At 43.9% G+C, this 14,353-nt stretch overlaps 1 pseudogene; it reads right to left on the bottom strand.

The window, feature by feature from the left end:
- Positions 1–8,804: 8,804 nt before the first annotated feature.
- LOC129461275 (insulin-induced gene 1 protein-like) lies at positions 8,805–9,634 on the bottom strand (annotated as a pseudogene).
- Between the last annotated feature and the right edge of the window lie 4,719 nt (positions 9,635–14,353).

The raw sequence follows: 14,353 nt of genomic DNA, 5'->3' as shown, positions 1-14,353 counted from the left end.
AGAGTTCCAGACCAGCCTGGCTAACATTGTGAAACCCCATCTCTACTAAAAATAACACAAAATTTAGGCCAGCATGGTGGTGCACATCTGTAATCCCAGCTACTTGGGAGGCTGAGACATGAGAATTGCTTGAATTCGGGAGGTGGAGGTTGCAGTGAGCCAAGATGGTGACACTGCACTCCAGCCTAGGTGACAGTGAGAGTGTCTCAAAAAAAAAAAAGGGCTCAGTGAATATTAATCACTAATTGAGCCAGGGAATAGAAGAAGTCTGGAGGATTATGAATTTGGTTTTAGACATCCAACAGTTTGAGATGTCTGTAGGACACCTAGGTGAAGACAACTGCTAGATAGTTGGAAATTGACTTGGGAAACGTCAGTGGAAAGGGGTTGGTATATATGAGATTACCAAAGAGCAAATGCTGCAGTGGAATCAGCACAAAGGGGAAAAGAAGAGATTGGTTTGGGCAGATAAGCAGTCACTGGCAATCTTTGTAGGAATTTCAGGAGAGTGGTACAGATAGAAGCTGGATTGCATGGAACTGAAAAATAAAGCAGTAGGTTCAGACTTCTATTCCAAGAAGATAAGTGGAGAAGCACAAGAAGACAAAATGGAGGGATACATCTGGGGGTTAGGACAGAATGCTTTCTGAGAGAGAATATGAAGACATAGCAGAAGTAAGTGATGGAGCAAGAGCAGGAGGAGGAGGAAAGAATTAATAGTAACAAAAATGTGTTTACTTCTCAGAAAATTTTTACGTTTACCAATCTCAGCCATATAATTCATGTGCCTGTGCTTAGACCGGATATATCATTCAGGAGTTCTTTCCATTCTGGCCAATTATAATGACCCCAAATCCTAAGGGGCTGGAGAGTTACATAACAGCACTGTAATGCATTGCAGTTCCAGTGAGAGGTTAACATGTGACTCAATGAATAACTCAGCTTGCTGACACATTTATGGACAATGAGCCATCTGAGCATTTCAGAAAAAATTATAGATCTACGAAAAGGTTCCTTAGAGGTCATCTGGTCTAATGCCTTGGATATGTGCAAGAGGAAACTGTAAAACCATAGAGGTAATGTGGGCATACTCACATGCTATTTAGTGGCAGTCTCCATCATAATGATCATAATCCAGGCTTTATGGTCTCATCCAGGACCTTTGTCCTCACATTTATTTGGTTAAAATTAAAATAAGAGGCCAGGGCAGTGGCTGACACCTGTAATCCCAGCACTTTGGGAGGCTGAAGAGGGAGTATCACTTGAGGTCATGAGTTCGAGACCAGCCTGGCCAACAGGGTGAAACCCCGTCTCTACTAAAAATACAAAAATTAGCCATGCGTGGTGTTGTGCACTTGTAGTCCCAGCTTTCAGGAGGCTGTGGCAGGTGAATCACTTGAGCCCGGGAGGTGGAGGTTGCAGTGAGCTGAGATCACGCCACTACACTCCAGCCTGGGTGACAGAGCAAGACTCCATCTTCAAAAAAAAAAAGAATTAAAATAAGAAAAGTCTCATTTAAGATTGGCTCAAATTACTCATCAGCAGACCAAAATCTGAAGCATTAAGTATTCTGATTACTTTTTTATGTTTATTTTTTATAAACAGGTCTTTGTGGCAGAATGCATTCCAGTGCCTATCAAGTGCAGTTTTCTGTGTTTTTGCTCAATTCTGTCATTATTATATCATCATTAATATGTATTGAACTCCAATGTTTCATGATCAAAATTTAAATATTATGTGTTAGTCTGTTCTCATGCTGCTGTAAGGACATACCTGAGCCTGTGTAATTTATAAAGGAAAGGGGTTTAACTGGCTCACAGTTCCACAGGGCCGGGGAGGCCTCAGGAAACTTACAATCATGGCAGAAGGGGAAGTAAACATGTCCTTCTTCACATGGTGGCAGCAGGAAGTGCAGAGTGAAGGTGGTGTCAGGGGGACACCCTTTAAAACCATCAGATCTGGGGGAATCTCACTCACTGTCACGAGAACAGCATGGAGGTAACTGCCTCCATGATTCAATTACCTTCCACTAGGTCTCTCCCATGACATGTGGGGATTATGGGAACTATAGTTCAAGATGAGATTTAAGTGGGGACACAGCCAGACCGTATCATATATCTTAGCTATGTAAAAACATGTACTCTTGATTTTGTATAATTAATCTAAAAAGAGAAGAGGGGCAGAAGGACACTCAAATTTAATAGTTAAAGGGTGATATAAATGTTATACCTCCCCAACTAGTTTTTTGTCTATAATATTTTTCCTATTCTTGCAAACATTCCTCACTTTAAGACTAGGAGATGCTTATTGCCTCAGGGAAAAGAAAGAGAAGAACTAGCTTTAGGTCAAGGAAGAAAAAAAAATTTCTAAAAGGGACGTCTACCCAGAGGGAAGCCTTCCTCTGGTCTAGTGGTGCAGGGTGTAGAAGATGTGCAGGAAGAGATTAGACACCAAGACCCTTGCTTTACACATAGCTCCTTCTCCCTGTCGAAACTTGAGGGGTTGTAGTGATAAGTGTTAGCCAGCTTGCTTTAGGCAGACAGTAAGGGAAGGGTTCCCAGAGAACCTCCCACCCACCCCACAAGTGCTTGCACCAGATGTTTTGTGCAGATAAGGGAACTTGCACAGGGAGCTTGCCTAAACATGACTGCAGTGGAAAATTCCGTTCCTTAACATATACGCAGTACGGGAAATAAATCAACAGGGAGCTGCTCAGTCCAAGGGCCTGCATCAGTACTGGAAGGACAGGGTGGAGCCACCAGAAATTCATGCCTTAAGCCCTGGTATTCAACTGTGAAGGGGGCAACCAGTAACCTGCTTTCAGGTCCCCTCTTTTCGCTGAGAGCTTTCCTTTCACTTAATAAATTCTGCCCCACTCACTCTTCAAGTGTCTGCATGCCTAATTCTTCCTGGTTGTGAGATGAGAACCCAGACCTAGTGGTGGTAAGGAGTAAAAAATCCTGCATCAGTAGCTGATTAGAAAAGGGAAAACGCAGTTTATGTTGAAGAGAGAAAATACATGTAAAGACAGATTTAACCTGATTTCTTGTTTTGAAATGGAGAGAACGCCACTGCAGAGTGCACCTAGGCCTATGGTGATGTAATGGTAGCCTAATTAGCCGAATTCGATAGTGCAGACCTCCCTTGATGGCTTGGAAGAGAGTCAAAAGCACCCTTTTCAGCATCCTTTCTGGGGAAGTGAAAGGTAATTGAGTGTGACCTGCCATTGGGTCACCGTGAGGAAGCGGGTAGACAGGCCTGATAACCTCTACCACATGTCTGAGGGAGACAGTGGCTGAGTCTTGACGGGATGCAAAAGTGAGGTCAAGTCATATTTGTAGATCAATGGGCCCTACCACAACTGATATGGTTTGGCTGTGTCCTCACCCAAATCTCACCTTAAATTGTAATAATCCCCAGGTGTCAAGGGCAGGGACAGGTGGAGATAATTGAATCATGGGGCATTTTCACCCATACTGTTCCTGTGGTAGCGAATAAGTCTCTCAAGATCTGATGGTTTTATAAAGGGCAGTTTCCCTGCACAAGCTCTCTTGCCTGCCACCGTGTAAGACATGGCTTTGCTCCTCACTCACCTACCACCATGATAGTGAGGCCTCCCGGCCATGCGGAACTGAGTCAACTAAACCTCCTTCCTTTATAAATTACCCAGTCTCAGGTATGTCTTTATTAGCAGTGCATGAACAGACTAATATACGCCAACCAAGAGGACAGACCAATAGTCATACTGCACACTCCAGCAGCAAATGTCCCCAGTGTCCCAGTGGCTGAGCATAACCAGGGTATCAATACTAAGTTGAGCAAAAACCTGGAAGCCTACAAGGATTCCAAAGCCTATGGAGAGACTCTTTTATGGATAAATGAGCCAAGAGCACACATGGCTTGCCCATGGAACCCTGACACCTTGAAAAGTAAGAGAAAGACGGATGAAATGGCTCTGATGTGGAGTTAAATATTAGATTATTTAATATTTACCCAGCAAGAGATAGTCTTAACCATCTTGCAGAGACTAAGGGACCTTTATTTGACAAGTTTAACTCCTGTGGCATCCTACTTCTCTGCCCTCCTCCTCCCTCAAACCAAACGGAGTTTAGTGAGATTGTTTAGATCAATTATAAACAGAGACAAAGGAGTAACAGTTGTGGCATATGGGAGTTGTGGTATTTAAATTTTTAACCTTATGCTGGGCATGGTGGCTCACACCTATAATCCCAGTATTTTGGGAAGCCAAGGCAGGTGGATCATTTGAGGCCAGAAGTTCGAGACCAGCTGGGCCAACATGGCAAAACCTGAGTCTACTAAAAATACAAACAAAATTGGCCAGGCGTGGTGGCTCCTACCTGTAATCCTAGCACTTTGGGAGGCCAAGGCAGGCAGTTCACCTGAGGTCAGGAGTTCGAGACCAGCCTGGCCAACATGGTGAAATCCCACCTCTACTAAAAATACAAAAACGAGCTGGGCGTGGTGGTGGGAGCCTGTAATCCCAGCTACCCAGGAGGCTGAGACAGGAGAATCACCTGAACCCGGGAGACAGAGGTTGCAGTGAGCGGAGATCGCACCACTGCACTCCAGCCTGGGCAATAAACAGCGAAACTCCGTCTAAAAAAAAAAAAAAAAAATCAGCTGTGCGTGGGGGTGCAGGCCTGTGATCCCAGCTACTCAGGAGGCTGAGGCAGGAGAATCGCTTGAACCTGGGAGGCAGAGGGTGCAGTGAGCTGAGATCGTGCCACTGCACTTCAGCCTGGGTGACGGAGGAACACTGTCTCAAAAACTAATAATAATAAAATAAAATGAATAAATAAAATGTTAACCTTATAACACTTGTTGCTATGTATCAGGCACCATGCTGAGATCTTTATGTGCATTATCTCATTTGATCCACACAGCAGCCTTGTAAGTTATTATTATACCCGTTTTACACATGAGGAAACTGAGACTTAGAAATGATAAGAGGAGACTTGGTATCAAATCACACTGATTGATTCCAGAGGCTATGTTTTTGATGTTTCCCTGCAGGCCTCTATGTTTTCCCTGTAGGTCAAGTAGGATACTTAATGAAAGCATAAACATTTCAATAATCACTGATTGACTGAGGTTTTATATACCACCCTAAACTCTTATGTCTCTGAAGTTCCAAGCATCATTCATTCATTCAACAAATATTTTTGAGTACTTACTATGTGTCAGTCCCTGGGCTTAGCAATAGTTGTATAATGGTTAATAAACTGCATTTGACAAAATTGGGGTGGTCACCCAAAAGGAAATCAGGATCTCTTGCCCTGATGTTGAACCTAAGTCAGTTTTCAGACTTGGTACTGGTGGACTGAAGACGTGGCCAGGTCACCAGAATAAAGAACCCTGAAACATCATCTTGAGTATATTCTGTAATGATTTTCAGTCCTTTATCAAAAAGACCAGTGGTCATTTACTGAGGTAGCTGGGCACTGGGGAAAGAGGAATACCCAAAGGCATTCAAGGACCATTCAACACAGGCTGAGTTGACACTGAGATTTGGAGTCCTGAAGCATTATCATGTGTTGTTTGTCTTTGTCTTTTAGTGTTTAATTTAATAATAAGTACATCACACACTTAACATATATGAGTTTCAAACGTTTTTTCAGGGCTGGGTGTGGTGGCTCATGCCTATAAACCCAGCACTTTGGGAAGTCCAGGTGGGCAGATCGCTTGAGCCCAAGAGTTCCAGACCAGCCCGGGCGACATGGTGAGACCCCATCTCTAGAAAAACACACACACACACACACACACACACACACACAAGAAATTAGCCAAGCACGGAGGCACAGGCCTGTATTCCCAGCTATTTGGGAGGCTGAGATGGGAGGATCACTGGAGCTTATGAGGCAGAGGTTCCAGTGAGCTGAGATCACACCACTGCACCCCAGCCTGGGGGACAGAGTGAGACCCTGTCTCAAAACAAGCCACAAAAACAAAAAAAACAAATTTTAAAAACAGGATCTAGATTTGTCATTCCTCAGAATAAAGTTTTAATTGGTTTTGGATTTTTTTTCTTTTTTTTTTTTTTTTTGAGATGTAGTCTTGCTCTGCAACACAGGTTGCAGTGCAGTGGCACAATCTCAGCTCACTGCAACGTCCGCCTCCCATGTTCAAGTGATTCTCCTGCCTCAGCCTCCCTAGTAGCTGGGATTACAGGAGCACGCCACCACACCCAGCTAATTTTTGTATTTTTAGTAGAGACAGGGTTTCACTGTGTTGGTCAGGCTAGTCTCAAATGCCTGACCTCAGGTGATCCACCTGCCTTGGCCTCCCAAAGTGATGGGATTGCAGGTATGAGCCTCCATGCCTGGCCAAATTTGCATTTTTTAGGCTACATTATTTCTAACGGATATAGATTTATTTCCAGTTTAAGAGAAAAAGACATTGCACATGATCCAGAATGTTTTAAAGATTCATTTACTGCCTTTATCTAATAACTTCTGGTTTTTCATAAAATCCTGACATCTTAATTTGAAATTTTTTTCACATAAGTAATTATTTGTTTGCATTTTCAGAAAATGTATAAAAGATCAACCCAAAGTTCAGAATAATCTTTTTTTTTTTTGAGATGGAGTCTGGCTCTGTCGCCCAGGCTGGAGTGCAGTGGTGGGATCTCGGCTCACTGCAAGCTCTGCCTCCCGGGTTCACGCCATTCTCCTGCCTCAGCCTCCTGAATAGCTGGGACCACAGGTGCCCACCACCACGCCTGGCTAATTTTTTTGTATTTTTAGTAAAGACGGGGTTTCACCATGTTAGCCAGGATGGTCTCGATCTTCTGACCACATGATCCGCCTGCCTTGGCCTCCCAAAATGCTGGGATTACAGGCATGAGCCACCGCACCCGGCCAATAATCTTATTTTTAAAAACAAAATTCCTCTAAAACAAATTAGCTTCAGGAATCTAAAATTTACTCCAAGATCCCCCGAAACAAAGCAAAAAAACCCCCAAAACGATCATCACATACATGAAACCAAATACATAGATCAACACTCATAGGCAAGTTAGTCTAAGTTTTTATTCTACTGACTGGTGACTTCTATGTAAAATGAGTTTTTTAATCAAGCCACTTTCTCAGATTTTAAAACAAACCAAAAACATTCAAATTGCAAAATACAACAAGGTAAACTTGTAGGTAAAAATTAATAAACCCACAAAACTGGAGTACTTCAAAGGCTGAGGGTTCAGTGGAGGGTATAACACGAAAGGAACTTCACAAGTGAAAGAAACCATTGCCGAGTTTCCTCCATGCAGCACTGAAAGTAATGGAGAACGCTTCTCTTGAACATCTCACACGTTAAAAAACTAAATATTTAAGAGCTACAAAGCTCAGATTGGTTTTCATATACTTTGCACTTGAAGTTTAAAATCCAATACTTCCAAATTAGGTCTAATATGGTCTGTGCCATTAAATTGTGCTCACCGTTGTGCTCACTAATATCAAGGAATATTTGGAAACACCACATGATTAATGCAGTGACATATGCACTCTCCTTTTCACAAGGCAATCACAGATTGCAAATTCCATAGGGCTGTGGGAAAATAAAACCAGTCATCTCCATTCTGGAGTAACAAAGAGACAAACCATTTTGGCCCACTAAGATTGAACAGATAGGTACTCATTCTTAGATGATTATGGATTTGGAAATAAACTTCACAGACTGAGGTGAAAATTCCAATATATCACAGTGTAGAACCATGACTTTTCATTGCCTTTTGCTCAGTAAGATTGTCTACACAAACTTCCACGGGTGGAATGAAAAGCACTGTTGACTCACTGGTGATATGCACACGTGTGACCATGTAAGCACATCACTGTAGCATGAACGAGAGACACCATGAAGTGGGGCCACACTGCAACCCTACTTAGAGCACAACCTTTCTATACTCACTGCTGCTTCTTTTCTTCTTCTTCCTCCTTCTTCTTTCTTCTTCTTCTTCTTCTTCTTCTTCTTCTTCTTCTTCTTCTTCTTCTTCTTCTTCTTCTTCTTCTTCTTCTTTCTTCTTCTTCCTCTTCTTCTTCTTCACAAACTTTTTTTTTTGAGACAAAATTTCACTCTTATTGCACAGGCTGGAGTGCAATTGCGTGACCTCAGCTCACTGCAAACTCCACCTCCCGGGTTCAAGCGATTCTCCCGCCTCAGCCTCCTGAGTAGCTGGGATTACAGGCGCCTGCTACCATACCAGGCTAATTTTTGCATTTTTAGTAGAGACGGGGTTTCACCATGTTGGCCAGGCCGGTCTCGAACTCCTAACCTCAGGAGATCCACCAGCCTCGGCCTCCCAAAGTGCTAGGATTATGGGCGTGAGCCACTGCGCCTGGCCACACAAACTTATTTTTAAAAATTTTTTGGATAAATATTATTCCTATCATGCCATACTTCATCTTTGTTAAGCACCACCAACCCATCTCCTTTGGGCAGTGATAGAAAACTGATAGTTGGTAATTAAGTCTTAGTTCAAGGCTTTGAAATATGGCATCTTGTTTTAATCATGAATGAAATTTAACACTCAGGAAACTGCCACCTGCCTGAACCCACACAGCCTTGGCAGAATGTTCCAGGGCACAGAGAGGCACTAGTGCATTCAGTCAAGGTAGGACTTCAAGGTAAAGTAGTTATTTTCTCCACTTCACTATTGAACATCTTTCTCCATGAGTCATTTGTACAATCTGAATAGATTATTTAACAAAAAAGATAATCTTTGTCATAATCCACGATCAGATTTTCTTCCCAAATCTTACTTGCTCTTCAGAATTGGTGGTTTCGAGGACTCAGTCACTATGTGGCTTTTCAGGAACACCCATAGCTAACTGTGTCCTATGCTTCCCACTGTGACACCCCCTGAGAAAGATTATACATGGGAAACAAGAATGAACATAGAGGAAATCTGGGGATGTGTACTCATAGACACCATTACACACGGAAACTGAGTGATCAGAGCAGCTAGAAAGGCTATGGTGATCCCACGCTCGAGGCCACTTCTTGAACCATCAAATGTCCACCAAAAGCCCAAAGACAGGGCTGCTAACGTCAAGGACAGCTGGACATTATTGACAAAATCCAACTTGGCACTGGGATGGTTAATGCCAACAAAAGCTTCTATGCAGCGCATGACACTGCCCCACTCTCTTAAATTTGTGGGGTTCTCCGAGGTGACTGTCGGTACAATGGTACAGTAAACCAACAACAGCAGCTACTGTCCTGCAGCAGGGAGGGACCTATCAGGCCGAGAAAAAGATGGTGGCGATCACCTCCTCGGGGAAGAGGGGGATATTCCTCTGGATCTGCAGCAGGTTGAGGACCGGGCTAGGACCGCCCCTACTGAGAAGGGCACGAGGCTTCTCTGCACCAGGCGATGATGCCAGGTGTTGGTGTGGGGGCCTTCGGGCCCGGGGCTGCTCATCGTAGCACTGCGGCCCCCAGGAGCAGGGTCAGTGTCCGGGGCCCCATAGACCGCCAGCAGGGAGGGGCCAGAGACGGAGGTGCTGATCATATCCCCAACCTTGGCAGCCGGCCCCGCGGCCCCCGCTCACTGCGGGCCTCGACAGCTCGCGCTGTGCCCTCAGGAGCAGCTCCAGAAGTGGTCGTGCAATCTGGGCATCCGTCACCCCCATCGGAGAGGCACTTCCTGGCCCGGGCGGCGTGGAATGAAGAGTCGCGGCCTGGGACATCCCCAAGTGCGGCTTAGACGGAGGGCTTGAAATCATGCTTTCGAAACATTCGAGATTAGATGGAAAATACTAAGTATAGAACATTGAGAAAAATGATAAATTACACAATTCAAGAAATTCACAAAGGAAAAAATGTAAATGTCTCATAAATGTGTTAAAATTTAGCCCAAAGAGGCCAGGCTCGGTGGCTCACGCCTGTAATCCCAGCACTTTGGGAGGCCGAGGCGGCTGGATCAAGAGGTCAGGAATTCCAGGCCAGCCTGACCAACATAGTGAAACCCCGTCTCTACTAAAAATACAAAAAATTAGCCTGGCATAGTGGTGGGCGCCTGTAATCCCAGCTATTCGGGAGCCTGAGGCAGGAGAATCGTTTCAATCCGGGAGGAAGAGATTGCAGTAAACTGAGATTGTACCACTGCACTCCAGCCCGGGCGACTTTGCAAGACTCCATCTCAAAAAAAAAAAGAAAAAAAAAATTTAGCCCAAAGAGATTATTTAATTTATTTGAACTGCTGTAAGGAAGGTCTCAGCAGTTCCCTAAGACCCTTAAAAGTGAGATAAGGCTAATACAGGGAACAGTAAGTAGCAAGGACATGTAAGAAATGAGATTGTCCCATGGGAACATTCCAAAATAATCACTGCAAACTATTAGCAAAGTAGACTTTGGGTGAAGGTCAAGGTGAAAGAATGAAATCGGAGAATTCTACACTGAGCAGGGATTCTCAAAGGGATCTAAGACCATGTAACATTGTTAACCACTCTTGTTCCCAGCACAAGAAAACAATTAAATCTTCTGGGATGAAGGGTGGAGTGGAAATATCCACATCTTATATAGTCACCAAAGGTCACCCAGACTGAAGTCAACCAAAAATGAACTCTGAAACAGCTCTTCCAGATAAATAAGGTAGCTGGGCGCGGTGGCTCACGCCTGTAATCGGCTCACGCCGAGATGGGTGGATAACCTGAGGTCAGGAGTTCAAGACCAGCCTAGCCAACATGGTAAAACCCCATCTTTATTAAAAATACAAAAATTAGCCAGGTGTGATGGCACATGCCTGTGACCCAGCTATTCTGAAGGCTGAGGCAGGAGAAATGCTTGAACCTGGGATGCAGAGGTTGCAGTGAGCCAAGATCAAGGCCACTGCACTCCAGCCTGGGCCACAGAGCAAGACCCTGTCTCAAAAAAAAAAAAAAAAAAGCAAACAAATAAATAAGGTAACAAGCCAATATAATAAAAGTCAATAGCAACAATAAAAGCAAATGTACACTCACAAAGACTTCAGATATGCATACACATACACAAAGTATAAAATATTGAAGATAAAATAATTTAAAGAAATAAAGGATGGAATCACAAACATAAGCAAGCAAAAAAGCATATTATAAAATGTTTAGAAATATTTTAAAGGAATCAAACACAGCTTCTGGAAATAAAAATATATAATTGGCTGGGTGCGTGGCTCACACCTGTAATCTTAGCACTTTGGGAGGCCAAGGCTGAAGGATTCCTTGAGCCCAAGAGTTTGAGATGTGCCTGGGCAACATAGGGAGAGGCTGTCTCTACAAAAAAATTGAAAAATTAGCTGGGTGTGGTGGAGTGCATCTGTAATCTCAGCCACTCATGAGGCTGGGGTGGGAGGATTGCTTGAGCCCAGGAGGTCAGGACCACAGTGAGCCATACTTGTGCCACTGCACTCCAGCCTGGGCAATGAAGTGAGATCCTGTCTCAAAAAAAACATATTTTTAATGTATATGTATATTTATATATTATATTTATTATATATTTATATTTATATCATATTTATTATATTTATATTTAAAATATTTATTATATTTATATTTTTACACTTGATCTTAGCCAAAAGGCCGAGAAGCGATATATTTATATTTTTAAAGTATATATTTATATTTATTACATATATTTATATATATTTTGTCAAATGTATATATTTGACAAAAATTACAGTGGATGGATCAAACAATAAATTAGACATAGCCAAAGACAGAATTAAACTGGGATATAGACCTGAAGAAATTATATGGAACAGAGCACAAATAAACCAATGGAAAATATGAAAAAAAATAAAGAGGTATGGAGAAAGGAAGAACTAATATATATTAACGGAGACTGAGATGGAGAGAATAGAGTGAGAGAAGAAAGGCAATATTTGAACAAATAATGGCTTCTAAACCTGATAAAAATGTAACTTTACTAACGTAAATATAAGAAACACATGTATACCTAGCGGGATAAATAAAACAAGGTATAAATAGCAGTATTTTAAAAGTCGACAGGCTGTGTGCAGTGGCTCATGCTTGTAATCCCAGGACTTTGGGAGGCCAAGTCAGGATTGCTTGAGGCCAAGGATTCAATATCAGCCTGGGCAACACAGTGAGATCTTGTCTCCAAAATATATATGTATACACACACACACACACACACACATATACATATATATTTATGTGTATATACACATATATATAAAGAAAAAACTTTAAACAATCAGAGAGACAGATCACCTATAACTGACTACTGACTTCTCAAAAGCAAATGGATGCTGGAAGAGTATGGAATAAGATCTTCGCGGTGGCTCACGCCTGTAATCCCAGCACTTTGGGAGGCTGAGGCGGGCGGATCACAAGATCAGGAGATCGAGACCACGGTGAAACCCTGTCTCTACTAAAAATACAAAAAAAAAATTAGCTGGGCGCGGTGGCGGGCGCCTGTAGTCCCAGCTACTCGGGAGGCTGAGGCCAGAGAATGGCGTGTACCCAGGAGGCGGAGCTTGCAGTGAGCTGAGACCACGCCACTGCACTCCAGCCTGGGTGACAGAGAGAGACTCTGCCTCAAAAAAAAAAAAAAGAGGCCGGGCGCGGTGGCTCACGCTTGTAATCCCAGCACTTTGGGAGGCCGAGGCGGGCGGATCACGAGGTCAGGAGATCGAGACCACGGTGAAACCCCATCTCTACTAAAAATACAAAAAATTAGCCGGGCGTGGTGGCGGGCGCCTGTAGTCCCAGCTATTCGGAGAGGCTGAGGCAGGAGAATGGCATGAACCCGGGAGGCGGAGCTTGCAGTGAGCCGAGATTGTGCCACTGCACTCCAGCCTGGGTGACAGAGCAAGACTCCGTCTCAAAAAAAAAAAAAAAAAAAAAAAAAAAGAAAGTAAGGACAAAACCAAGTTATTTTGGAGAAGCAAAAATTGAGAATGTTTATCACTGATAGCTTTCTCACAGTAATCAGGGCAATGTAGTATTGGTGTAAGAAAAGATATGAAGTTCAGGCCGGGCACGGTGGCTCACGCCTGTAATCCCAGCACTTTGGGAGGCCGAGGCAGGTGGATCACAAGGTCAGGAGTTCAAGACCAGCCTGGCCGAGATGGTGAAACCCTGTCTCTACTAAAAATACAAAAAAATTAGCTGGGCGTGGTGGCAGGCTCCTGTAATCCCAGCTACTCGGAGGCTGAGGCAGAGAATTGCTTGAACCCAGGAGGCGGATGTTGCAGTGAGCTGAGATCATGCCACTGCACTCCAGCTGGGACACAGAGCAAGACTCTGTCTCAAAAAAAAAAAAAAGAAAAGATATGAAGTTCAATAGAACAAAAATAGATTGATAAATATAAGATCAGTTGATTCTTAAAATGGTGCCAAGCAACTCAATAGAAAAAGGAAAATCTTTTCTTTTCTTTTCTTTTTTTTTTGAGACGGAGTCTTGCTTTGTTGCCCAGGCTGGAGTGCAATGGCGCAATCTCGGCTCACTGCAACCTCTGCCTCCCAGGTTCAAGCAATTCTCCTGCCTCAGCCTCCCAAGTAGCTGAGATTACAGGTGTGGGCCACCATGCCCAGCTAATTTTTGTATTTTTAGTAGAGGTGGAGTTTCACCATGTTGGCTAGGCTGGTCTCGAACTCCTGACCTCAGGTGGTCTGCCCACCTTGGCCCCCGAAGTGCTGGGATTACAGGCGTGAGCCACCACGCCCGGCCAGAAAAACTTTTCAATAAAACATGCTGGATTGCCTGGCACAGTGGCTCACATCTGTAATCCCAGCACTTTGTGAGGCTGTGGTTGAAGGAGTGCTTGAGGCCAGGAGTTCAAGTTCAGCCTGAGCAACATAGCAAGACCCTGTCTTGAGCTGGGTGTGGTGGCTCACACCTGTAATCCCAGCACTTTTGGAGGCCAAGGTGGGCAGATCACTTGAGGCCAGGAGTTCGAGACCAGCCTGGCTAACATGGTGAAACCCCGTCTCCACTAAAAATACAAAAATTACCTGGCCTTGTTGATGCATGCCTGTAATCCCAGCTACTTAGGAGGCTGAGGCACGAGAATTGCTTGAACCTGGGAGGCAGACGTTGCAGTGAGCCGAGATCATGCTACTGCACCCCAGCCTGTGACAAAGCAAGACTCTGTTTCAAAAAAAAAAAAAAAGGTGGCTCACACCTGTAATCCTAGCACTTTGGGAGGCCGAGGTGGGTGGATCACGAGGTCAGGAGTTTGAGACCAGCCTGACCAAAATGGTGAAACCCCGTCTCTACTAAAAATACAAAAATTAGCCAAGTGTGGCGACACACGCCTGTAATCCCAGCTACTTAGGAGGCTGAGGCAGGAAAACCACTTGAACCCAGGAGGTGGAGGTTGCAGTGGGCTGAGATC

This window comes from Symphalangus syndactylus, chromosome 13, assembly GCF_028878055.3.
Source record: "Symphalangus syndactylus isolate Jambi chromosome 13, NHGRI_mSymSyn1-v2.1_pri, whole genome shotgun sequence".
Classification (NCBI taxonomy): Eukaryota; Metazoa; Chordata; class Mammalia; order Primates; family Hylobatidae; genus Symphalangus; species Symphalangus syndactylus.
Note: the sequence above shows the minus strand (reverse complement) of the source record. Positions and strands in the feature narration are given on the sequence as shown.